Genomic DNA, 26,665 nt, shown 5'->3' with positions numbered 1-26,665 from the left:
AGTAATAAAATGCTATTCATTCCAGTTTTAGGAGATTATACCAGTATTTTGCTTTATACCAGATATGTGCTCGACTCTCCAACAAAATTAATTAGTTCTACTTAATGTCCTTTAGTTTAGTTTCCTATTCCTGCTCTATATGATTATACCAGTTGTCTGTTTGATTCGTTACTCTCCAATTCAGTTCTATTAAATGCCTCTTTAGAGTACTTAATTATTTGTGTGATTTGTGATTATACCAGCTGCATACATACCAGATCTTGGCTCGATTCGCGACTCTCAAACAAGATTCGAGTAGTTACCAGCCTCTTCCATTTATGCCATATGTTTGTTGGACTCGCTACTTTCCAACAAAGTTATTTCGTTCAATTAGATGTCCATTTAAAACAAAATTTTTTGCCATACGAACTCTATATATTTATACTATATTTTGCTTCATAAAATGAGTTTAACGATTTTAGGCTACTAAATAGTTTTCCATTCTAGTTTTCTGTATTTTTACCAGTCTGTTGCATTTATACCAGTTGTCTGTTCGTCTTGCTAGTCTCCAATTAAGTTATCTAGTTCAATTTAATGCCTCTACAGTATACTAAAAAATTTTTTTTCAGTCTGCTGTGATTATACCAGTCTCTTAAATTTATACCAGATCTTTTTTCGAGTTTCTATTCTTTTACAAAGTTTCCCAGTTATATCTTTTTAGCGTAATTGCTTGTCAATCTAGCGCTTTACAATTTACACCAGTTATTTTGTTCGATTCGCCACGTTTAGTATTTGAATCTTATATGAGGTTCTATTATACCAGTTATTTTTTCTTTTATACCAGTTGTCAGTTTAAGCCAATGTTTTTTCAATATGAAGGAAATCAAAGTTAGCTAACGTTCGTTATATTTTATTAAATTTCACGAAATTATCTGCAACAAATTGCCAAGGTATTTTTCGATTCACCTCCCGTGAACTTAAACTCCGCAACTGATTGAACTTTGGTTGGCTGACAGCGATTTTGGTGCTCTTTCTGTGTCAGTAGTTGCCACTGAAGCTATTACCGCTGATGGTGCTGCCACTACTGTTGTTGTTGTCATAGTTGCTGTTGTTGTTTTCAATGATGTTGTTGTTGTTGCTGCCACCACTGCGCTGCGACTAACAACCAATTTTTATTTTGGTTTTGACAATTTGTCGCTTTTGTACAATTTGCACTTCGCCACCGAATTACAATACAATCAGCATCAACGATAACAACAACGAAAACAACAACAATAACAACAACTATAAAAGCAATATAAACAGTAATAGCGGCGCATATGGCTATGCCAACCTTTTTCCCTTTTCTACTTTATTTTACTTTATGTACTACAGTTGCTTGCAACACTTGCCACATTGGCCGCATTGCCACCAAAAAACCAGTTGTTTGGTAGTTGGTCCATAGCAAGCAACCAGCTAAATGCGCGCGACTCAATTAAATTGGAAATTCGTTTGTGTTTGATATATATCGGGAGTCTGTCTATGTGGATTTGTACGGTCAATATATATAAATTCATATATACATTTATATATATGTATGTATGTATGTATGCAAATTTAAATCTGCGTTATAAATGGTGTAATTCGCGTACAATTGGCATATGGCATTTACAAAAGCAGCACATTTAAAAAACAAACACACACATACTCATACACACACACACACACCGCTAAACACACATGCAAATTGACAGCGGCATTCGAAGCTATCGAACCAAAACGAAAACATAATATTTGAATACCAAACACCATTCGTATTCGTATGCAAATAAATAAATAAGACAAAGCAACAACAACAATGAACAAAACCAACAACAACAAGACCAGCAAAAAGAAAAACCAAAAAGTTCAACGAAAATGCGAAACAAAGCAAAGCGACAATCGAATCGTTTCTAAAAAGCTTAATGGAGTTTGTTAAAGGTTGCCGAGGTTGCACCGATTCCAATGTGATTGAGTGCGGCCTGATTAGTTGAGGTGAGGTTTTGCCGCTTTTTGCGCAATTCTACATGTTAACTATGGCTCAGCGGTTTTTCCGACAAGCTTTTTTCGGCGTTGCTGGTTGAGGTAGAGTTTCGGTTTTTACAAATTCGACGAAAAATTACGAGCTCGCTTAATTATGGTAAAAGCAAAGGGAGCATATCAAACTTTTTATAGCACCGAATGCCATCAGTGCTAATAGCTTTTCATATATATTTGATATATATTGTATATACATATATATATATATTTAAATCTGTTTAAAAGTTCTGCACAGAAAAATGCCAAACGAAATATTATTTTTGTATGAACATGATTAATTGCTTAATGAAGCTTATATAACAGTTTTTTTGAAAAAAAATTTTTCGAGCGAAAAGTTTGTCCATAGAAAAAAAAATATTACAAAGCGAAGCGCGCACGTAACATGAAGCTTTATATTTATACACATACACATACATATATATTTATATATTTTTATATCTAAAATTATGCCTGCAATGAACTAGTACGTAAAAACTGCTCGTAAGTCCTAACTGAAGTGGACTAGTTGTTATGTTAGATTAGTCCGGTGGGCCAATGTGGCACGCATAGATCAATTTTGGCACTTTGTCTTACCTGGAGCTAAGCTGCTATGTCCATGAGGTGTAGTTATCACTTACGATGCCTGCGCTTGACGCGAATTTCTATAGATTATGTGGTTTCGCAGTCGATACCTCGTCCAGTGTATCATGCCCTGGGGAGCCCAGATATTTGCAGCTTAGTATTGCTTGTTATCTCATTGAAAGGTGGTATAAACTTGACGTCCCACTGGCCAGCTGCTTACCTTTTCCTAAGCTAGCAGTTGTTATTTTTACTTCGAAAGATCCTATTTGATATTTGTATAGTCTTTCATTTTGATCAAACCAAAATTTAGGAGAAGTAACATGTTTATTCTTCATCCGGTTGCTTTGAAGATCACGAGCTTCAATTCTAAAGATCAAGTAGTCGGTTACCATGGCGTGTTACGTTCCCACCGACATTATTTTTGAAGAAATATGGAACGATGATTCCACCGGCCCACAAATCGCACCAAACTGTTGTTTTTTCTCGAAGAAATGGCAGCTCTTGAATCTCTTCAGGTTGCTCTTCGTTCCAAATGCGGCAATTTTGTTTGTTTACTTACCTATTAAGCCAGAAATAGGCCTCATTTCTGAACAAAATTTTCTTCGAATAGGTCGAATTTCTTGGAACTTTTGAAGAGCCTACAGCGCGAATTAATAAAAGCTGCATTTTGTACGCTTTCAATTAAAGATCTCGACGTAAAATGTGCTAACTTCTTCCATACGTCAGTCCAAGTTGCTGCGAACGGCGCCGAAACGACTCTCCACGGTCTTCGTGTACACTCTCAACTACGGCTGCTTCGTCACTGCCTACTGAACATAATTTGTTCGATCGAATATTATCTAATCCGTTCTAAAAGAAAATTCTTTGGGGCTTGCACCATTGCCTTAGAGAATAATCCAAGCCAAAATTGGTGTGGAAAATTTCAGATCGATATGTCAAATACATCAGGACAAATTACCATACATATAGTATATACAGACGGACAGATTGACGGTGTAAATGAACTCAGTTGTTCAGTGTATAACAAGCTACTAAGTGACTATGTTTTGACCATCTACTTAGTATTAAGACGTCGAAGTTAGTTACGATGACTTGACTCGTTTTCGGACTAAATACTGCCTAGTTTAACATTTTACTGTCGGTATATAGTGCATGCTTATTTATGATTTTAGTTGCACTAACAATTAATCGGATAGTTAAAATTACCCAGATCCGGTTAATACTCGCAACGTCGGTTAACATTTATCACCATTCACAAATGCTTCAACTAATTACTCGTTTTTTTTTTGTTTGTTTTTAAGTTTGAAAGCATTTAGTCCTACTGTGGATTAACATTGTTATGTTAACGTTATGCTTGCGTGGAGTACTGAAACGAAATTGTTTTTACCGAAGGCTATTGAAGCCAGTCTACTTGAAAACGCAGATATCAGCACCGAGTTTAAATTTTTGGTAAGCATTGTTCTACTTATTTTATAGAATGCACGAAATTTTGACATAAATCGGAAAGTGTAATATAAAGAAGTGGAGGAAAATTACATTTATTTGTCGTTTGTCGTTTGGTTGCACCGAAGCTCTAATACCCTTCACAGATGCATTTTTTGCAGCATTAAAGGGTATGGAAAGACCTTTTTATGTTTGACATAAGTCAGTTTGTATGACAGCTACATGCTATAGTGGTCCGATCTAAACAAATACCTCGAAGTAGTCCTCGTGAAGAAATTCTGTCTAATTAAAAAGTTGTCCATACAAGGACTTGAGTTGAGTTTGTAGTTCATAGTATAATGATCAATTTCGAATTATTTTGTTAGTTTCTGATATCTGAATATCCGGTAATGGTATTCCGAATATTCCTTTTTCTCGTTCGGTCTACGGTTATTTGAGAAACCGAGGTTTAGTAGTTTCAAAATTCAGATGAAGTTCTTATCTTAAATAGTATCAAAGTTTCAATGCTTTTTTTGGGGTTGTCATTTTAACCATTTCAAACAAATATTATTTTTTGTAAAACATAATACTTCACTTAAGGACAACCTCTCTTGGTAGTTTCTCTAGTTTTATATTATATTTTAACATTCATGATATATGGTGTGAGTTCATAGTTTGAGTTACAAAAAATTTAAACTCAATTTAGTCTCGAGAAGTTTTGAGAATATACTCATACAGCTTTCTTGTTCATAATTTTTCAATTTCGTGAAGTTCTGAAAGTACCAAACACTTAATAACACATGAATTCCATATGTTAACATGTTTAGTGTCTCGTCTGAAACATGAAAAACATTTTTAGCATACCGAATAGATACTCAATTTGTGTTCAACATGTTTAAATTAGTCTCAACACACCACTTCAAATGTCACTAAAGAATCCATCAAATGCGTGACGTATTTTATTTAAAGAACTATGGATGTAGAGACCTCTAAAGAGTTTCAACTGCACTGGATGCAAGTAGAAAAAAAAATATATATATACTAACAAGGAGAATCATAGCAGTATAGTCCATATGCAAGACCTACCACCTGTCTCTTATACACATCTAGATGTGTATAAGAGACAGGTTCAAATGAGGGCGCAGGCTGAAATCCTGATAGAAAAAAAAAAAAACTATATAGAAAATATAGTATAATCCCATAAAGATAAATATGACTCAACTCCACGAAGTGTGTTTTGACACTTAGTATAACTTATTTCTTCCTTGTCTTGTAGTTTAGCAGTAAAATCGTATTCGGTACTCTGAAAATTGTGTTCTTAGACACCCCTATGAAATTCCCTCCATGTATGAGGGATACTTTTTCGATTCAGTCAAGCATTTAGAATATATTCATAGTAAAAAATAACTATAAAAAACGGGACCAATTTTGTAGATCAGTAAATTTTATACGAAACTGTGATTTTTGCAATTTAAATTTTTTTTTTTTTTTGAATTGTGTTATAAAATTCATAAGAAAAAAACTGCCTTCAAATAATCAAATTTTAATCGTTACTATCATACTATTGGAAACAAATGCGCCAATCCGAGATTCCAAGTGTAGTCAGGATTTCCCTTTCTCTGCACTCAAATACTCTGAGAACTACAGTGTTTTCGTCCATTCGGACGACTCACCTAGCCAGCGTTGCCGCTGTCTTTTAATTCGCGAACTACGTCAATACCGCCGTATATCATACAGCTCGTTCTCGTTCCATCAACTGCGGTATTCGCCGTTACCAATGCCCAAAGGAATCTTACGCATAATCTTTCTCTCGATAATTCATAACGTCGACTCATCAGATGTTGTCATCGTCCATGCCTCTGCACCATATAGTAGGACGTGCATGATGAGAGACTTGTACAATTTGATCTTTGTGCGTCAAGTGAGGACTTCACTACTCAAACGCCTACTCAGTCCGAAGTAGCACCTGTTGGCAAGGGTTATTCTGCGCTGAATTTCGAGGTTGATGTTGTTGTTGGTGTTAATGCTGGTTCTAAGATAGCAGAAATTGTGATGACTATGTATTTGATGACATGATATATTTCGTCTTGTCCTCGTTCACTAACAAGATTACTCCTAATCCAGTCTGGGGAAAGTAGACAGTAATAACACATAGCACAGTTGTTATGTATCGATATCATCGATCCATAACGCCAGCTGCTCTATATTCTTGTAGAAGAGTGTAGCTTTGCTATACAGATCTGCAGCTCGAATAATTTTTTCGCGAGGAGGTTGAAGAAGTTGCACATTAGGAAGGCGCCTTGTCTGAAACCTATTGTGATATCGCGCGGAGAGGTCCTGTTCGAACTTGGCGGAGCTTTGAACGATTTAGTATGATTAAACTTGGGTTTTCGGCATATAAATTTTCAATTTTATTAACTGCTTATAATTTCATAGATGCAATTGAGCCAAAAAAATGTAAAAACTCACGCCCACTATTGTCTTATATAAATATTTTTTGAACGCCACACATCTAAGTTTCCTTGAAAGGAATTTATTATCATTACTATTTTTTCTTGTAGTCCAAATATGGTCTTTGCAATTTTCTCACCATCCAAGAATGCTCCTAGCAAATCCGCTCAATATTACCAACTCTTGCACGAAAGTGAAACTAAATTAGAAAAACCGCTGACCTGCAAAATATTGCTACGTATTGGCACCGCCCCCTCAACATGATTTCAATTACGGCACCAGAAGCAGAGCTGCAGCGTTGTTTAACTTCTTTTCGTACTCCCACACAATTAGAGCAAATTAAACTTTTTTTGTCTTCTTGCAAAACGAGCATCACTTGATATCCACTACTTGTCCACTTCTAAACACCCCCAGTTCGGCAATATGAATTAAAAACTTCGAATGAAGGCAACGACGAAGAGACGAACCCACATCTATACCGGCCAACGACCACTACCCTTAGCACGTACGATGGCGCCCGTTGGGGCAAGCATTTTTTCACCGTTTTTTGTTGCTGCAAATTAAGAGTGAAATTTCATTACTACTTGCCGCAGACAGTCGGGCAGTTAGGCGGGCATTCAGGCATGCAGCCAAGCAGGCGAGCAGCCAGCAAGCCAACGGTTCAGCCTCATTAACGGCCCGAACTGGAGAGCCAGCAACTTAGCCAGGAAACAAAACTAATCGAAATGCATGAACGAATCGAAAGCAGCAATCGAAATAATTGCAATGTGATACAATAACAACTGACTGGCGTTGGTGAAATTACAACATGCCACTGCTGCTGCCGCTGCCACACCGACGCGTCTGGACTGCTGCCATGCACCGGCAGTTGGACCGTGATGTCAACTTGGCCAAATGACAAAGTCGCAGGCGCTTTGGCTGCTGATATGGATCAGAGCTGCCACATACACGCACTCACGGAGTTACTTACAGTTAACATTATTAATATAAATGTGTGTGTGTGTGGAGTTGCACACACACATATACATACGTCGTCCTGCTGCAAACACTTGCCGCGACCACAGGCGTACCTCTCAGCTGAAGTTGGGTGCATTTTTGGCAGTCAAGTTGCAGCCACGCAGTCAATTTTGTCTGCCATTTTTGGCAAATGGCTGCCAGCTTCCGAAAATGCCGCTCGATGTATAAGTGTATGCCTAGCTGAGGCGGGTTGTGGTGTGCCTGGCTGGCATACGCCATCACATATCCCCTGCCACACATACATGTGTAAGTGCGGACTTGGTTGGCGGCGGCAGTGGCATGGAAATTTGCACAAATTACAGTCGAGCAACAAAAGGGCAAACAATGTTAACGCCAAAAGCGGGCCAAAGCCAGCCAAAGCCTAGCGATTGCATTAGCCGACACACACAACAAGAACAATGGCGCGTTGCAAGTGGCACGAACATACAATGCAACGCTTACATACACATATGCAGGCAGTAAATGTCAGGTTGATTGTTGTTGTTGTTACTGTTGTTTTTGTAATTATTATTATTGTTGTTGTTGTTGTTGCTGCTGCCAAACATTTTGCTGGCGCTGCTATTGTTGTTGGCATTGTTATGCGCAACAGCTGTTTTTGTTGCACTTTTGTTGTTCTTGTTGCTGTTGTTGTTGCATTGCTTGTTTTTGTTGTTTTGTTTTGTTTTCAACATTTTCACTAGCTCTTGGTGCGTTGCTAAAAAGCCAAAAGCACAGTCGCTAGACAACAGCTCGTTGTTGTTATAACTGCTCTTGTTCTTGTTGTTTTAGTGCTTGTATTTAGTGGGTGCACATTCCACTCCATTGAAGTACATTCCGGCGCGACAAAGTTTAACCGAAAAAATTAAAATAATCTTTTGGTAAACTTGTTGATTTTATCGCGTGCGCGCTCACTAATACACCCGCAAGTATGTTGAGCGCAAACACACACACAAACTTGTTTACATACGCAAGCTGACTTACACATACATACAGTTTTTTATACAAGCCGAAAAGGTCGCTTTTAAGGCGCAATTTGTGGTGGTTCTGTTAGTGGCGAGGAGCGAAATGGATAGGACTTTGAAATGGCAAATAATTGCAAGCAATATTTATTGCTTGCTATAAGTGCAAATAGCTTTATTACAGATGTAGTGTATTAGATCTATGAAAATGGTAAACCGCGAAAGAGAAAACGAAAGTTAAAATAACAAAAATGAAAGGAAAAATAATTTAGGAGCGATTTGAGGTCGCGAAACAGGGGCTCGATTGAAGTTTTAAGGGTTGAAAACGGTTTATCTCGATTTCAATCAAAACTATGGGTCCATCTTTTTCAGTGTATACATACATATATGTATGCTATATATGTATAAGTCGTAATTTTTGCTTTGTAGACAGAAAACTTCTTGGGCGAAATAAGAAAGTTTAAAGAGAAGAAACAGGAAACATTATTCAATGAAGACTTTTGTCAAGCACAAAAATAATTCGCAATATCTTTGAGAGTCTATCAATTTACAACGTTTGAAAAGCAAGGAATTTGGATGTCATATGAAGCCAAGAGATATTGAAGGCCAATTTCACATGTTAGAAATGATGCTTGAACGCCTCCGATGTTTTTGCATCAGATTATGATTTGTGATGAAAAATGTAACAATTATAACAACCCCCAAAGACAAAAAATTATATGTGAAGCCAAATCCTCAACTGAAAATCCATGACGCCAACTAATTGAAATGTTGCGGCCCAAAACTAAAATTTTTTGTTCACCGAAGTGTTCTCTCATTAAATCCATTGATTAATGCGATGTGCGAGAAGTGGCGCCGTCTTCTTGAAACTAAATGTCGTCGAAATCACGAGCTTCAATTTCAGGCATTAGAGAATCGGTTATCATGGCGGGATAACGGTCGCCATTAACGGTTACGTATTATTTATGAAGAAATATGGACCGAGGATGCCACCGACGTACATTCCACACCAAACCGTTGTTGTTTCTTTTTTTTTGTTTTTGTTATGAAATGGCATTGAATCGTGAATCTCTTTATGTCGTTCTTCGTCTCAAAAGTGTCAATTTTGCTTGTTATCATATCCATTGATCCAGAAGTGGGCCTAATCGCTGAACAAAATCTGACTCGAAAACTTCGAAACGAAAGACTTTGAAAGCTATGTCGCTTGGGAAGGTCGAGCAGCTTCAGTTCTTGCAAAGCTGTATTTTGTACGCTTTCATTTTAAGATCTCGTCGTAAAATGCCCAAAGTCATTCCATATGTCAGTCCGAGTTGCTGCGTACGGTGTCGAATCGACTCTCTTCGGCCTTCGTGTACATTCTCAGCTATGACTGCTATATTTTCATCACTGCGTATTGAACGTGATCTATTCGGTCGATTATTATTCCATAAGGAATACTGTAGGCCGATTATGTCGACCATTAGGGACAACAACAACGCGTTTTCAAAAATTGGCTTAATTAATTTTTGGTCACTGAATGATGTTATTCACCTTCGATGGTGGATCGAGCAAGAAACTGATATTTATTATTACGTTTTGATGGACCGATGGATATACTAAGCTTAGACGTATTGAATTAGGGAAGCGTAAAGCGTTTTTCGATTATTTGTATAGAAATTTGTTACGTTTCTTGGAAGTGTTTCTATTACAGTTTATATAGTTTTGACGACTCTAAAAGTTAGAGGTTGCCTATCGACAAAATATCTTATTGAACCCGCCAGGAACCTGCTTGAACATTTCAATTCGATTCCAGCTGGTGTACTATATCTCGTTGGCTGTATATATATGTTCCAAAGTACCTCAGCCTTAAGGGGGTATTCTACTCCAGAAATCAAATTTTGGGCAGTTTTTTGAATTTTATTTAAAAACAAAAAAAAAAAAAAGAATATTTTTACAATCCATTTTTAATGGTGTTTTTATTGATATCTTAAGAATACAGAAAACAGATTTTACAAAAAACGATTCAAAATTAAAATAATTAGAGGGGGGGCGGGGGGTAGAGACAGGTGTACAAAAGATGGCGCACCCTGGTGACATTGGTTATCACTCTCCTGGTGGTCTGAAAAAAAAAATCAAAAGAAATTCTTAATCAGTAAGGATGCTGTTATAGTCCCTATTCCAGGGAACATGAAAAAAATTTTGTTTGAAAAATGGCGACTGCCTGAAAATAAAAATCATTTTTACGTTTTTTTTTTTTAATTCCTGATTTTTTTTTATATTAAAAACAAAGGATTAAGGATTATATAACGATGGAGGATAAAGGATTATATAAAGAAGCTTCACACAAAATTTCAAGTAAATCGGTTGTATATAACTTCAAGTAATGCCGGTATCGTGTGGAAATAAGTAGTTTCGAGAAAACGCGTTTAAAAAAGTGAGGCTAGGTACTGCGTCACTAAAGTAACTGTAGCTCTTAAAATAATTTTAATTTTATAAAATCCTTTGTAGGATATGTTCTTAAGGGTCTAAGCTTTAAACATATGAAAAAAACAAATCGAATTTTTCAAAATTCTAGAGTAAAATACCCCTTAATATTGCGTAAGGAAACGGGGAGATGATTATTCCTTGACTTCTGCTGTACAACTTCGACAACTTTTTTACAAGACCTTCTTCGGGTGAAAGGGGCATTTTTTCAACAATTTTTTTCTCATATAAAAAGAAAGTATTTTATTAAAATTTTTATTGTTTCAAACATATGTATACTATTAAAAAAGAAAAACTGTAATTTCTGGAAGGAAATATTTTAAAACCAGTCATTGCGACGCTACTTCCAGAGGCCTTTCGGAAAAAAGATGCCGCCACCTTAGTAGGATAACTCCACACAGGATCATCTAAAGTCAAAAATGTTTTAGTTAAAACATTAAGTTAGAATTTGAAAATTGGAAATTCTGTCAAAATTTTGCGACATTTTTTGAATAGTTGTAAACAAACACCTTCGCTCAAGTCTTTAAAGATTGATCTTTGCACAATTTCATGAAGATCGGTTGAGTAGTTCTCGAGATATTTCGCCAAACGACTTCGAAAACACCGTTTCGAGAAAAACGCATTTAAAGACGGCGCACTTAGCTTAGCGCACAAGTTTTCAATGGCTGTATTTCCGAAAATTTAGCACAATATTCTAGAGATGTTATATTATGTTAATAATAAATAAAAAAGTTAGATTTTTTCCAACCCGTAAACCGACGTAACCCCTCACAAACGATACAAAAAGAGAACTTTATGAGAGCGAGAAGCTCAGTGGACTTTCAGTGATTTATCTATACTCAGAAGGACCTTGCGACGTGCAAATGCAGTTGATTGACCAGCGTCCCATAAGCTCCTGTCAAGCGCAGTTCTTCAGTAATATACCATAAGAAATAACATATCCCAGACTACTTTCTATTTTGCTGACACTGAGATGAAAGAGTCTTTTCCTTGCAAATTCTTTATATGTATAATTTCACTTTTCTTATTGAGAAAACTTCGGTAGCTTTTTCTGTTTTTTGGGTGGAAATATGATTAGTTTATGGGTAACACAAAGCACGAATGTCTATTCAAGTTAGATCCATTGATCAACTCTACGACACCTAACCTTTTTTTTATATTACGGGGAAGCACCGAAAGCCGTAATCCATTAAACCTAACCTACTCCCAACTCAAGAATCTCCCACGGAACCAACAATTAAGTATTACTTCGTGGAAGGAACATAACATTTAAGTCTCCTCCTAGTGGACGCCTAAACTGCTGAAAAGTCTCAGTTTTGTCATTATGAAAGCAGACGCTTCGCTAACAGTTCTAACCTAACCTAAAATACATATATCGAATTTGGTTAAAAGCATCATGTTGGCTTAATTATACAGTTGAAGGGATCTCTGAGAAGATCTCCAACAACCTGAAGTTCGCTTTAAGTTCGCGAAATCTATTTGCTTACAACATTTTTGACGTAGTCACTAATTTACAGTACTCTCGACAAGTGCTCTCACTCTCGGCATTATTGTTGATTGCATTCATTAAGCGAGTTTTGCTGGGTAACAAAATATTTCGCATTCTTTTTCTGTCAAACGAAAGTGTAAGCCGTGCTTTCGCTTGTACTTACCATTGCGTTGAGAGATTTAAGCAGCTTTTCCACGAAACGCACGGAAATGCGATCCCCACACACACACACACACGCATGCACAACAAATGTAAATTATACATGCGCGTTCGTGTGTGTTGATATGGTAGCACGCTGCGGCGAAATGAAAGAAAAGAGCCAGCATTACAATATTTCAACTAAAATTGCGCAACAAAACAGCAACTCAAGTGCCAGCAAGTGGCTGTTGAAGTGCAAACCGCCAAGCAGGCGCGCAGCTGACACAAATGTCGACGGTGGGGTGCGCGCTGCAGGTGTATTGTTGTTGTTGCAGCTTTTTGCAATCGCTGCTGTCACTGGTGTTGTGCTCTTGCTTATTGTCGAAATGCAATTTGCACTTGGTGTCGCTTTAAGTGCGCCACAGCAGCGCCAGCAACAGCAACAGATTCACCAACACGTTGCACAGGCGACACTTAACAGTACCGAGCGCGCGCGCGCGCTTGCATGTAGCATGCAATGCGAATGTGGCGCTTGCCTTGCCACACATTTACATAAGCGTATTCATACACAAGACCAGCCAGACAGAAGCGCATGTGGCATGTGCGCTTGCAAAAGCAATTGCGCTGCCATTCAACATATGTGTATGTAGGTGTGAGTGTGCGCGCGCCGCCGTGTGTGTGTTTATGCGCTATCTTGGCAGCGTGGCGCTTATGCGGATTTTATAGCGTAAAAGGTGTTCATGAATGTTTTATTGGGCGCCAAATTGAAATTGGCGCATGTGGCATATTATACTTGAACACAAACGCAACGCGCGGCGGTGTTGCTACATACAACAACAGCAGCAACAAGCAGACTGTCACCGCACAACCAGGCGCGCTGGGGACGGCTGCGCGCGCTGGTCATTTAAATTGCCTTTACGGCAGCATATGCAGTTGTGCAACAACAACAGCAACAAGCACGGCGTCCGTGCAAAAACACCCGCATGCGTGTGACAATTGCCGCAATGTTTTTGCTGTTATTGTGTTGTTAAAATCTATGGTGACACAAAAGCAATTTATTAAATAATGCAACGTAAACGATTCGTTGCCACGCCGCACCAGCCGTGCGCCATGTTGCAACACACCGTTATGCCGTGCTGGACCAGCAACTGTGCGCTCATATGTGTTTGAATATTTATATGTGTGCATGTGTGTGTGTTTGTTCACATCGTGGCGTGGGTAAGCTAGACAAATTTTCGAGCTAATTAAAAATTACGCTCACATTAGCGTTAAAATAAATTATATAAGCCCAAATTGGGGCTAATGGAAATTGAGCCAGTTGCCGCTCTCCTGCCACATGCCACATGCCCAAGTGTATGTTTCTCGCTTTATGCTGATTAGGTTGGGAAGCTTGCCTTTTGCAAGTGTGCATGTAAGATATACTTAAAAGTATATATAAATATATATGTGTGTGTGCGTTGTGTAATATATATAATTCACATATCATTTGGTGCCAGCCTTAAACTGATCTAAAAGCTGCTTCTAATTTATCTGCAAGTGTTTCCAGAATGCTTGCTGAGTGGAAAAGAATTAACGCTTTGGTTTTGGATTAAAAATTCCAAATTTTGACTATTCAATATAAATATTTGATAGTGGAAACATCATCATGCTTATGAAAAATAAAATTTTCTTTGAGGGTTATATACTCTTTCGAGCTAGAGTAAACATATTTTGGGCATTTTTTTCTGAAAAGGTTTTTTATTTTTTTCAAATATATGTATGTATATATTATAGAATTTAATTTTCTTTAAGGATCGAAAATTTATTAGAAAAATTTTGGAAAGTTTTCCTCCGGTAAGATCAACTGAAATCCGAAATTCGTCAAAAAAAAAAAAAACAAAAAAGAAAAAAAAAAAAACTATTCTCTGGGAGTTGGCAGTCACCCCTCAGCGGATCAACTCATCTGGCTTTTCGTTTCCTTTTTTTCTACAGGGTGATATGATTTCTTAAAAAAAATATTGATATTAAGGAAATTGAAATGTTTAAATCAAGTCGTGTGATATTAACATTATTATAACACTTTCATATTGACTTCTACAGCTTGCAGAGAATCTGATTTATTGTTAAACACAAATCACTACAATAACCCTACAAGAAGCAGTCATATGGTGTTAAATCACAACTTCTTGGAGGCTCGGTAGAGTGCGATCTTCAGCAACACTTGCACAAAATTTTCAAAAATTCGACGAATAGCTAGCAAACCTGGAAGATTATTATGACCATAAAATGCCAAAAGTGCTCGGAAAGTTGGAGTTTGTGAATGATATCAACCAAATTACCTGCTGAGAGTCTAATTATTGCCCGCTTGCATAACACAACTCAGAGCGACTTAGTGTTGGCGCTAAGGATAACCTTAATTGTAGCTACGCACTAAAGCATTTATGAACTTGCTGGTTAGAGTGGAAGCTCTCTTAACCCCTTTTCTTATGCCTTTTGCTTTTTGAAGGACTACAATGTGGTCACTTAGTTTGAAGCTACCTTTTGCATATGGATTATTACAGCAGACGCCTAATTCGGTTCGTATTTTACCCTTTGACCCGTCGGGGAACATGTCGTTCAAAGAACCCTTGGTCCATTCTGCGCTACTAAGAAATGAAAAAGTCTTCTTTAAATTCTTTATAAATCTCTTTTGTGCAAGGCATTGCCAACGCGTTTGTTAACAAAGTATAGTACACCATTCCTGATGTAACTCCGTGTCTGTCTTCAATTGGCTAAAGTCACGAGTCATCTGGCCGTAAGGATTGCCGCATATTGAGGATAACCTTCAGAGCCTTTGTGGACGTAGGTTTCATTGTGCCGGTAATCCCCAGCAAGCAGGTTATCCCATTGGTTCAATGCGGCACTTTTTCGATAATGCGTATCACCATATGCGGTATGAGGCGGTTGGCAGTTGCGTTAAGCCTGTTATACAGAAGTTTTAAATTCGAAGGACTTTGGAAGTCCTACTCACAATATGTTCTCTGTAGGTTAAATTTTTTATCTATTCTCCCAGTTATTGAACAGAGTGAGGGAAACACTAGTTATACACTATCAGAACACTATCAGAAGTTAGTGGTAAAGAGTCAAAAAAAAGAGTTATATTTCTGTTTCCTCTGGATTAGCTGTTATGATGTAACCCCGCCCAGTTGGCCGAGATATCAAGGTCCCATTCTATGAGCCAGGATAGGTCATTAAGATATATCCTATAAATATAATTAATAGCGTAAAATTATTATATTATATAGAACCATTTTTCTGCCAGTTGCCATTTTCAAGAAATCATGAAAACCAACCATCGAAGGCGGATCTCTCTTCAACACGACAATGCGACACTGTGAGGACACATCCATTGAATCGACTGCATTTTTGAGCATTCAAAACATCGATTTCATGAGTTATCCTGCGTGAGGCTTGGCAATTGGTTCCAAAATCACAATGAGACCCATATGATCCCAGTTAAAGAGCATAATGCAATCGTCTATAACCAATTTCTGGTGGGGTGTTTTCGTAGAAACCATCCCTGCAGTTGCCTGCTGAAAGCAGAACCGCCTTTTAGGAACATAAAAGGGTCTTTTCCTAACAGCTCCCTCCCCAGTGTATGACGTCCTTGGAGTCAAACCCCACCACTCATTGCAAATGACGGGCTCGAGTTGCCGCGAGTATCGAGAGCGACACTTACGTAGCTTTGTTCTGAATACTGCAGTAGGTTAAACTCTTACTTATCCACAATCCACCTCGGCATACCAAACATATGTCCAACATGCAACTAGTCCCAGCACGGCTCTAACCACCTCTTTGTATGCTCAGCTAACCCAAGGCATCTGACACCCCTCTCTCCCTATAGTACGACCACGTCGAAATAGCACATTTCCTTGGCATACCATTGGATGAATTCGATTACCACCCTAACGGGACTGGATAACCGTTACAACAACAGCAACTATCGGTTCTAACGCATGCAAAGGTGTAGAGATTCAAAAGCTGCCATTTTATCCAGAAAAAAGCAACGGTTTGGTGTGGTTTGTAGGACGGAGGAATAATCAGTTTATATTTCTTCAAAAATGATACCGGTGAGAACGTAACAGACATTGCCGACCATTATCGCGGCGTGATAACCGACACTTGGTGCCTGAAATTGAAGCTCGTGATTTCGACTTTGGCATTTGATATCCACAAGACGGCGCCACTCCCCACACTTCCCACACGTCGCTTCAATAAATGGATTTAGTGAGAGAATACTGCGGTGAGCAGATAATTTCACATATTGGTCGGTCGATTGGCCACCAAGATCGTGCGATATCACACCTGTGGTTACTTTTTCCTGTGGGGATATGTAAAGTGTATAGTCAATGTGTACAATCCTGCTTTGGCTCAGGCTCGAACTTCGATGCATGAACGAGTCATCGAAAATTGGATTCAGCGGATTGACCATCTGAGATGTAGAAGTGGCCAACATTTGAAAGAGATAATCTACAAAAAATAAATAAATGTAGACGAATGTTCTCTGGAATGATAATAAACATTTCACATTAAATTTGAAGTTTTCTTTTCAAAAAAAAAAAGAAAAAAAAAAAAAAGTATGGAACCGCGAAATTGATTACTATTTAGTAGATATTAAGCATTAATTCGGTCTTTTTTTCTCTATCGCTCGCATATCCAGTACACTGATTTCACTCTCCAACAAAAGTAAATTTTAAAGGTGTATCAAAATTACTTTCGCAGAAGTTTTCAACATTCCACACCAACCCAATTGCTCGCGCCAGTAGTTGTTATAAATTCGCTTTTCGAATTCGAACAAAATTCATAAGGTCAAGCATTGCTAGTTTTGACCTTAATGCTTTTGGCAGCGAGAAGTGGCAATTCACTTTTTTCACATTTTTGTATGCAGTGATCACTGCTTTTCAGTGTCGGTTGCTGATTTCGCTTTTGAACAACTTCTGCCGCGCCAGTTTTTGCACGAGTTAATCAAATGTGTGTGTGTGCAACGCAGCCAAATCCGATTGCTGCCACAGAGCAAAGTATGAATCCGTTAGAGACAGAGATGGCAAGCTCAAACTCAGGCGCTCAAAGTATGCGCTAATAATTTGAACAACTTACAACTGAGTTTTGCTGCACTTTCGCTGCTGGCTGCCGAATGCGAATGCGAACTCGCCCGAATGCCATTGCGATTGCTACAAAATGTAATTTTATTTTGCATAAGCAATTAAAATGTCAAAACCAGAGTAAAGGCCAATTAATAATTTGCTAGCAATGTAATTAGAGCTGTGCAATTTTCTTCATGGAAATTAATTTAATTCATTTGCATGCTGCCAACAACAACAACAGCACATGAATTCGAGTTGCCAAACTTTGGAGGCAAACAAAGCCAAACGAAAAATAACGCCTTGCCGCTTAGCACCCGACTTGCCACAAAGTTCCATGCCGCTGCTTGCGGAGCAAAAACATAAAAGCTGCACAATAAAAGCGAAGAACAAGAAGAGACGAGGAAGAAGAAGAAGAAGAGTGGCAGCACGACAGTGTAAGTGTGTTTTATTGCACGATAATTACATGCAATTTCTAATAATAACACAAAAGCATGCCCAAACTATTATAAAAACACACACACACATGCACACACACGCGCACGCACGCGCATGTGGCACATATGAAATGCCGAAAGGTGAATTAAAATACTTCAACTGCACTTCATGTTGCACACTTGAACTTCCTGACACACGACGACCCGGCGCAGCGGGCGGTGTGGGAGGCGTGCGCTTGTTAGTGCTGTCGTTGGCGCTGTTGTTGTTGTTCTGCCAGCATTTTCAACATTTTCGGCGCTATCAAAACGCCTTTGCCGACAAATGCAAATTCATGGCAACATTATGCCACATTCTGCAACATAAGCAAGGGAAATTATATTTTCACTGACTGACTTGTTTATTTTCTTTTCCTTTTCAGATATTTCATTCCGTTTGCGCGCTTTGTTCCTTTGTTCTCGACGAAATTTCGGTGAGTTAAACAACTTATTTCATTCTGTGTGTATGTAGTGTGGCAAATAAAATATAGAATAAGTGCGCGATATCAAAAGCAGTTGCAACAAGCGTTCGCCTGGCGCCTTGCACTGTGGCAATATGCCGCTACTCAGCTTTTATAGCGTACAAAAACTATACAACCAAAGTGTACGTGTAAATTGTAAATTGGTGTGCATATGTATGTGTGGCAGTATTGTAATGGCTAGAAGCAGCAGCAGCAGCAGCAGCTGCAAACTGTTGCACCAAAAACCAGCAAGCAGCAATAATAACATTACAATGTTGCAAACTTGTAAGCGGAGTGTTGAAAGCCATTCAAGGCAACTATACAAGGGCCTGTAGGCCATTCCAACGCTTTATTTATGTGCATAATCGTAACTACAAAGCGAAATTGGTGGCCTGCTGCGCTTTCTTGAGTGCTACATAGGATATAGTTTCGAAAGCGTTTTTTGGTTGCCACGAATTGGCGATCACTTCCTTTGATATATCCACAGTCCTCACAAAAAAAAAAAAAAAAAAAAAAAAAAAAAAAAAAAAAAAAAAAAAAAAAAAAAAAAAAAAAAAAAAAAAAAAAAAAAACTAAAAAACAAAGAGTTAATTTTATACAAAGATATTATGGTTACAAGTCGAAGTGGCCTAGTTGTTCCCAAAAGAAGAGAAGAGAAATAAGTGCGGATCGCGACCTGCTTTCTATTGTGATTCTCCTAAGACGCAACGACAAACATAGCACCAGCATAATTCCAATATACTACTAGGTGTTATTGAATCGATGTGATCCCTATTTGGAAATAAGGAACCAAGCTAGTTTATCCTGCGTAGCTGGACCGGCAATTTTCACAAGAAGCTAAGCCTATGTTATATACATGCTTCTAGAGCTTACAGTGGCCAGTGTCTTCAGCGAGAAGCTTGTCCCTAGTGCGGTTGATTACATATTTCCAACAGCGAAGGTTGTAAGCCCCCATTAGCAACTTGACATGGCGCATGCTTTGGAGTTGCTGCCAATACCTCCCTCTTCCTACTCCTTTTTCCTTGTAGAGCAGCTTTTCTGTGATATGAGGCCTCACTGCGTTGAAGGGTTCAGGGCCTACCATCATTCGGCGTATGATTTCGAGCTGCATAATTATAACCTACATAATTTTTCTTAGTTAGCTGAACCTCATCCCATCGTTTTGTTTAAGCGGCATAATTTGTGTGAAATAAAAAAAAAAACGTTTCTTTTTCATATTTCGATAGCTTATATCTTTAAAAGTGGCCCATTATACTGATAGCTGGTTAAGTTAACTGCGATTCCGCAGTGGCATCCATACTAGTCTTACCACAAAGTGATTCGATGCCTTTGATAAAGAAGTCCAATCATCTGCAACAGTTTATTTCCAAACTCGTTTTCTCAAAACTACAACTTTTCAAATTTAATAGAGCGGCTGCTCGGAGACAAATGATTTGATCACTATTTTGCCTAGCCTATGACCTACCAGGTTTTGATCTGTTTAAAAATCGAATTTTGACACTTTAAAAGAGATAAAAAAAACTTGGATTAAATAAAATTTTATTTTCCAATTTTTTATTTTATTTCAACCCTACGTCAATGTAGAGACATACTATACTGGCTTTGAGCTCGTTTACTATGCGCGCAAAACTAGTCAAGAACTACATAATCTCATTAACGATAGTTTCAAGCTTCTTCCATATTAGAATCGTATGAGCGCCCGGTCACAACGGAATCGCCGGAAAATTCCAAAAATAATGAGTTTGCTAGGGAGAACACTTTTTCCTTATTTCAACCAATTGGAAACGAGCTGGTTTTCCGATATCCTCTTATGTTCTAGCGCTGAATCATTGGAACTTGTATGACTGATCGATTCTTCTGGCCCATATTGAACCATTGGAGGTCCCTCGAACTAGTGGCTTTGGGCAAATTCAATCTCGCCGCAATTGTAAGTGTTCTGACTGGGCACTCTTAAATAAGTTCGCATGAGGTGCGGCTAAATATTTTCTCGTTCGCTCTTTGGTAAAACTATGGAAGAAGGCGAGCTGAAATCGTGTTGTCATTTCATCCTTTATCGCTCGACTTTTGTCAGACTGTGATTGAAATCTCTCGGTAGACACACCTTTCGTGAATTTAGCGAAGTTGAGTACATTATTTGTGTCTATGTGTGATCAAAATGCTGCCACGATCAATAAGGATCCGGCGATCCTCTTTTAGGAGTTTATGGAACAACAAGACATAACAGAAACGACGCATAACTGTTCAAGTGAGATCCATCAATTTTGAATCAGCCCAATGACCTAATGGAATCAAGGCAACTCTTCAGGAACTATTCTCAATAGTAACTGGTATAAAGTGTTCACATTATGATTATTCAGTTGGTGGTAAAGCATACACTTCCATAAAAAATATGACAGATCAAAACATATAACAATCATCGAGGATTCTTTTTTTAAGAACACATACGTTTCAGAGAAGTCAGCTTTTTACCGAATTAGGTAGAAGGTTACCGATTAGAGCTTCTACATAGTATACTTAAATCGTCTGGGTGTAATTATCGCATTCTAGTAGCCGATATCGGCCCACTATAGAATATAGCTGCAATACGAGCTGGAAGTTCTTGTCTGGATATCATCATGTAGTTTGTCTGAATATAAAGTCGCCAGTTTTTTGAGATATTGATCAGAAATTTCAGCCAGGTCCTCTTCTTCACAAGAAATTGATGATTTGCTGGAAACGCCCTGATCGGACCACTTAAAATATAGCAATCCTACAAACTGGACGATTCCCTTCGTTCTTGCTTGCATTGAAAACTTCTTAATTTGATAAGATATCTTCACAAAATTCGACTCTGATTATTTTCCGAGCTTAAAAGGCAATCTCTGAAGAATGAACAGTGTACTAACAAGGTGCAAGAACCTAAAGTTGACAGTTTGGTCGGTCGAAAAGAATTCGAAACTCAACATAACCTTGATTTTTCACCTGAGTTGTTTTGGGTTTTTCGGCTGCGGCTAACCTTTGCCATAATATTCGGCCAATTGATCGTCTGATCCGGTCGTAAGCATAGATCCAATAATTATCGCCAGTAATAATACGTTTCCTGAGATCCTGCTAGTCGGAAAGCATTGTTTCACATTCATTGTTAATGTGGCGCTGTTTTTCGAAAAACTTGAGTGATTTTAGAACCAATCGTGCTTTCAGTTTTCTCATTGCCAAATGGTCTTTCAAAATGGTTTTCACTGATCCGTTCGATATTCCAACGCTGCCTGTAAGATCTCTGATTGTTAATCGTCGATTTTCAAGCACCAATTCTAATATTTTATGGATGTATTGGCCATTAGTTGATGTTGAATGACCGAATTATAGTGACTTGTTTTGACTTCGCTTTTCAGTCTGCTGTGCTTGTGCTTTTGCATTTCGCCAATCGAAGTTTCACTTGCATAGTTCTAAGTTTGTTTTGGAGCTTGTACTCGGTACTTACAACTACATTTTTAACTGAAAGTTGCACTCACAAGTGTGAGGTTGTCTGCCAATGTGAAGGTTATTTCTATATTCTCCATATTCCTTCACGGAATTGAAACACAGTACTCGTGAGTAGCAGTCACGCACGTTGTGTACTCGCAAAAAGCGCTTATCAAGCTTTATGAAAGTATGTAATTCAATTTTTATGTGCAACGAGCATAATCCATCTTGACAAAACTTCACTATTTATCAATGACAGAGTCGAAAGATAAACACGCTAAGTGGCCTATATAACGGCGCCACGTTGCAAGCGCTGAAAGGCAGTCTTAGTGGGGCAGCTGCTGCTGGTCATATATTTATAATTTTATTTTATTTTTTTTTTTTGCGCTTACGGAAGTAGGGTATGAAAATATTTCAGCAAACTACATGGCAACTCCTTCTGCAGCTTACATAATTTACTTGCATATTTATGCACACCTCTCGCTTGTATGTGTGTGTGTGTGTGTGTGTTGTTCTTGGTGTTGGTGGTGTGCTTAATGCAGGCGCTCGAGCATTGCCATTGCCTTGCTGGGTTATTTAATTTTCAAGTGGTGCGTGCAATAGTTGATGGCACTTTCTTGCTAACCTGAAATAGTTTGCGAATTTGTGGCTGCAGCAAAAAACGTAAGAAGGGCACTTATTGCATTTTATTGTAGACGAACATAGACGCACACACACTTACATGGAGTTAGGCACTCAAGCAGCAATCTGGCGTTGCTGTTGCCGTCTGGCAGGCAAATAGGCAAATGTGCAAACTATGCACCCGAGCCGAATATGGCGCTGGCGGCGGGAAGTGGCGACTGGCGTAGGCATGCCAGCCGGTAGTAAAAGTCAGGCCAAGGAGCAATAAGCGAAAGCACTTTCTTTTCGCCACAAGCAAAGCAGAGCTGCCATGCGGCTTATGTACTCACCCGGCGTGCCATTACAAGTATACCGTTTTTTGTCTATGTTTCAGGCGAATTGTTGTTGTTGTTGTAAGTTTTTGTTGTTGTTGTTGTTGCGGTTGCTTTTGCTACTGCTGTTATTGTTGTTGTTGCTGCATGCATCTTTGTTTTGTTGTTGCAGTTGCAATTTTTATTGTTGTTGTTGTACGCCTCTTTGTTCTTGTTCGCCGTGTTGTTGTTGTTGCTGCTGATGTCGGGCATCTTGAAAATTTTCCATTTGCACCTCGAATGTCTGTTGAACTGTTGCGCCAGTTGCGGCTGCACGTCTGGCAATGCGCATACACACACATACACATTCCAAATATACATATGCGTGTATGTGTGTGCGCTTGCTGTTGCATTTGTGTGCTAATGCTTGCCAGTTTCGGCAATAAAACGTAGCACATTTCTATATACATATGTGCATATGTATGTATATGTGTGTATATGTATATGTGTATGTATGTATACATATATACCAGCGAGTGTATGTATGTGTGTGTGTGCAGAAAAGTGAAAAAGCAATTTATGCATGGCCACAATGCTGTTATCGTTGCATCCGGTTCCGGTTAGGCAAACACACTCACGCCCGAACGTACAACCCTGTCCTTCCACGAAAATCTGTATTCGTACATGTACGTGTGTGTTTGCAGCAGTCAGCACCCAAACTAGATATGCAAATACAATAAATTTTTGCACAAAGTTCAATTGAGCGTAAACGAATTATCCCAACCCGAATTTGTTTAAGTTCACAAACTTGCCGAGCCAGCCAATGTGACCACTTCACTTGGGCGCTTGCAGTTTTTTCTCGCACGCCTCCTGCTTCCTTTTTACTTCTACCTCGCTCTTGCGCTATTACTCTCTTACCCTCTCTCTCCTTCTTTGCCCTGGCTTTACGTGTACCGGCAGGCAGCTTACCGCTAGCAATTCCCCGCTTTTCCAAATTCGACATTTAAGGTTCTATTTGCTTTGGCCTTTCGTTGATTTTGTGTTTTTGTTTTTTGTTATTGTTATTATAGAAAGGGTGTAAAAGTGTTGAAAGTTTACAAATTCAATTCACACTTTAAATACATTTGTATACCGCTATACGAGCAATCGTCGTTCACATTCACAACAACACCAATAAATGTAGTGGCAAGCAAGCATGGCTCTGAGTAATCAAGCGCATGTACGTACTCGCCGTACGTACCCTGTACAATAGGTCCTCAAGGCTCAACAGTCAGGCTAATGGGTAATTTTCGAGTGTGCTGTTGTTTGCAGGCCGTATACTTGATATATCGCTTGGATATTGTGGCCGAAACCCCAAGCCAAGCCAAGCATGTTGATGTTTAAATTGTCATTAGTGCAACATATGCCAGTGCGCCACTTTTTTCTCGGCTCATTTTTTCTACACTTTGTTTTGTTTAGGTACAGAGGTGCATTTTGTAACATTAAGTGATAAAATGTAATTAACTGTTAATAAATAATTATTTTTTAACAAAGTACGAAATGTTAAAAAATACCAGAGAGCAATTAGGTAGGTAGGGCTCAATTAATGYTGAATGCGGTATTTTGATGCACTACCGTAGGTCCTTGTAACGTCAGCAAACGACAAGCGCCTTAAATCTAACAAAAATCTGATTAAGTGCTATATTTCTATTGCCGCTTCTTCACCTGGATATCTAGAAGTATGAATTTCGAGGCGTTTTAGCCTTGACCTGACAAAGCTCTCACATTGGATGAGAAAATGTTAGATGTGATTCTAACTCATCTTCTTCCAAGTAGCTGAAACAACTAGCAGTCGGTAAAATGTTAAATCATATCACATGAATCCCTATCAGTCCGTGTCTCCAGTTGAAACTCCTGCAACCAATGAAAGTTGTACTGTGCGGTAAACGAACAGTTCACTTTATCTCATGCGATTTGAGCTTGAGCCAAAAGGACTTTTCATTTATAGAGCTATTGGTAGTGGATCAACTTTATCTGAGCTGGTCTGAGACCTAATAAACCAGCAGTGTACTGTAAGAAGTCCACGGAGTTCCTACCAGTTTCCATTCCGCAGTCATTAAGCCTGCCGTACTTGTCCTAGTAAGCTAATCAGCTTTACAGTTTCCGGCAATACCATTGTTGCCAGGCATCCAAGCCAGTATAATCGTATAGTAAACCGATGCCAGTGCTAGGGAGTCTGAATATCGCACAGTTAGCGAGGTGATGGCTAAGATCGCGCCCCTCCTATCGGAGTGTGTAGTCACCGCTCTGAAGCAAGTTGTGCTCCGGATATCTACATACTATAAATAAAATTTCCATAATATCGCAAAAAAAGTTGGTCCATGCTTTACTACAACTGACGTTTATTTGAGAAATGGTTAACGGAAGCAATTTACGGATTTTTTAGTATACAGCTCTGGCCAATAATTATAAAATCACCTGATTTGACCTAATTTGACAATGTTACTTCGGTCGTACTAGTTCAAAAATATTTATCTTTCATCTCGTGTGAGGTAACAGTATACTTTATAAGCACATAAAGACTCCGTAAATTTTCTCAAAATAATTAAACTTAAAGAGCTATCACTTGTAAAGCCACAGAGTCCGTTGAAATTCGCGTCAAACGCTGGCATCCTAAAAGATGACTACTCCTCATAACAGATTTCCAACTAGTGCCGCAAAGAACCAAAACCGGTCTTTGCGTGGCTCATTAGCTTACCAAACTAACTTAACCTAAGCTTTACTTGTTTCAATTGTAATTGAAGTGTAATTATCAGTCTCCAATTTCAAAGTTTTAGAGTAACGTTTATGAGAAATGTCATTCACAATCGGAAAAACGTAATTTTTATCACCTGAACTTGGCTTCTTCCAATCAGGTTCTCTTGTTAAAGCTGGTTCTCTTTCTATAGTAATGTTTTCTTTCTGAGAGAGGATTCAGAGAGGATTATTTAGATCTCCTTTACGCAGTAAAGTGCTCTTCCTGAAATAAGGTTCGTTTTCTAAAGCAACGCCGCCTTTCAGAAGCAAGTTTTTTTTCTGGAGAAGAGTTACCTTTCTGAAACACTAGTATTGCATTATTTTGACATTTTTGGGCGTATGTCAAAAAAATGGGATAAAATTGCGACATTTCCGTGCGTTTACTTTTTACAACTTTCGACGTGGATTAACTCATCAATAGGGCATAGAAAAACCCATAGAAAATTATTGAGGGTTTGCACTACAACGCATGGTCTATTGTGTGGCCCTCTCCTATATCATAAATGATCTTGCTTGCAAATTGCTGGGCGATCTGGAATCAGCTGTTCTGGATTTTCTTGTTCCATGTCTCAAAACCGGCAGTTTGCGTTATAGACTATGCTCCTGTTGGACAAGTGCTTCCTGCATACAATGCCCTAAATAGAGCGCTAAAGAAACGAAGATGAATTTGCCACGGGGGAGGTTGATCATATATGGTATCTTAACCTTTCCAGGTTGTAACCTCCCAGTGGTAGCTTGGCGTAACTGAGTGCTTACATTATAGAAAGTTTTAACTCAAAAACTTTTTGAAATATCGCTTTAAAATTTTAGTAAGTTATTTTTTGATATTTTGAGGATATTGACTATTGAAAAATCGAAAAAAACCAAAAATTTAAAAAAATTGAAAAAAATTGAAAACCGAAAAAAGTGAAAATAAGGAAAAGCAAAAATGAAAATGAAAAAAAAAATCAAAAATGAAAATGAAAAAAAAAAATCAAAAATGAAAAAAA

The 26,665-nt window shown here is 38.4% G+C and overlaps 1 protein-coding gene across 3 annotated transcripts in view; it reads left to right on the top strand.

Moving 5' to 3' along the window:
• Nucleotides 1-26,665, top strand: part of LOC108974396 (putative uncharacterized protein DDB_G0291608) — a 244,796-nt gene that overhangs the window by 150,198 nt on the left and 67,933 nt on the right. For 2 of the 3 annotated variants that reach the window (XM_018942228.1, XM_018942314.1), the window contains exon 4: nt 18,472-18,522. The exons of the other annotated variant lie outside the window; for it this stretch is intronic. The gene's annotated coding sequence lies outside the window, so the exon portion shown is untranslated. The remainder of the gene's footprint in view (nt 1-18,471; nt 18,523-26,665) is intronic. 3 annotated transcript variants of the gene reach the window in all.

Source organism: Bactrocera latifrons, unplaced genomic scaffold, assembly GCF_001853355.1.
Source record: "Bactrocera latifrons isolate USDA-ARS-PBARC rearing strain unplaced genomic scaffold, ASM185335v1 scaffold_0, whole genome shotgun sequence".
Taxonomy (NCBI): Eukaryota; Metazoa; Arthropoda; class Insecta; order Diptera; family Tephritidae; genus Bactrocera; species Bactrocera latifrons.
This window is presented reverse-complemented; position numbering and strand designations above follow the sequence as displayed.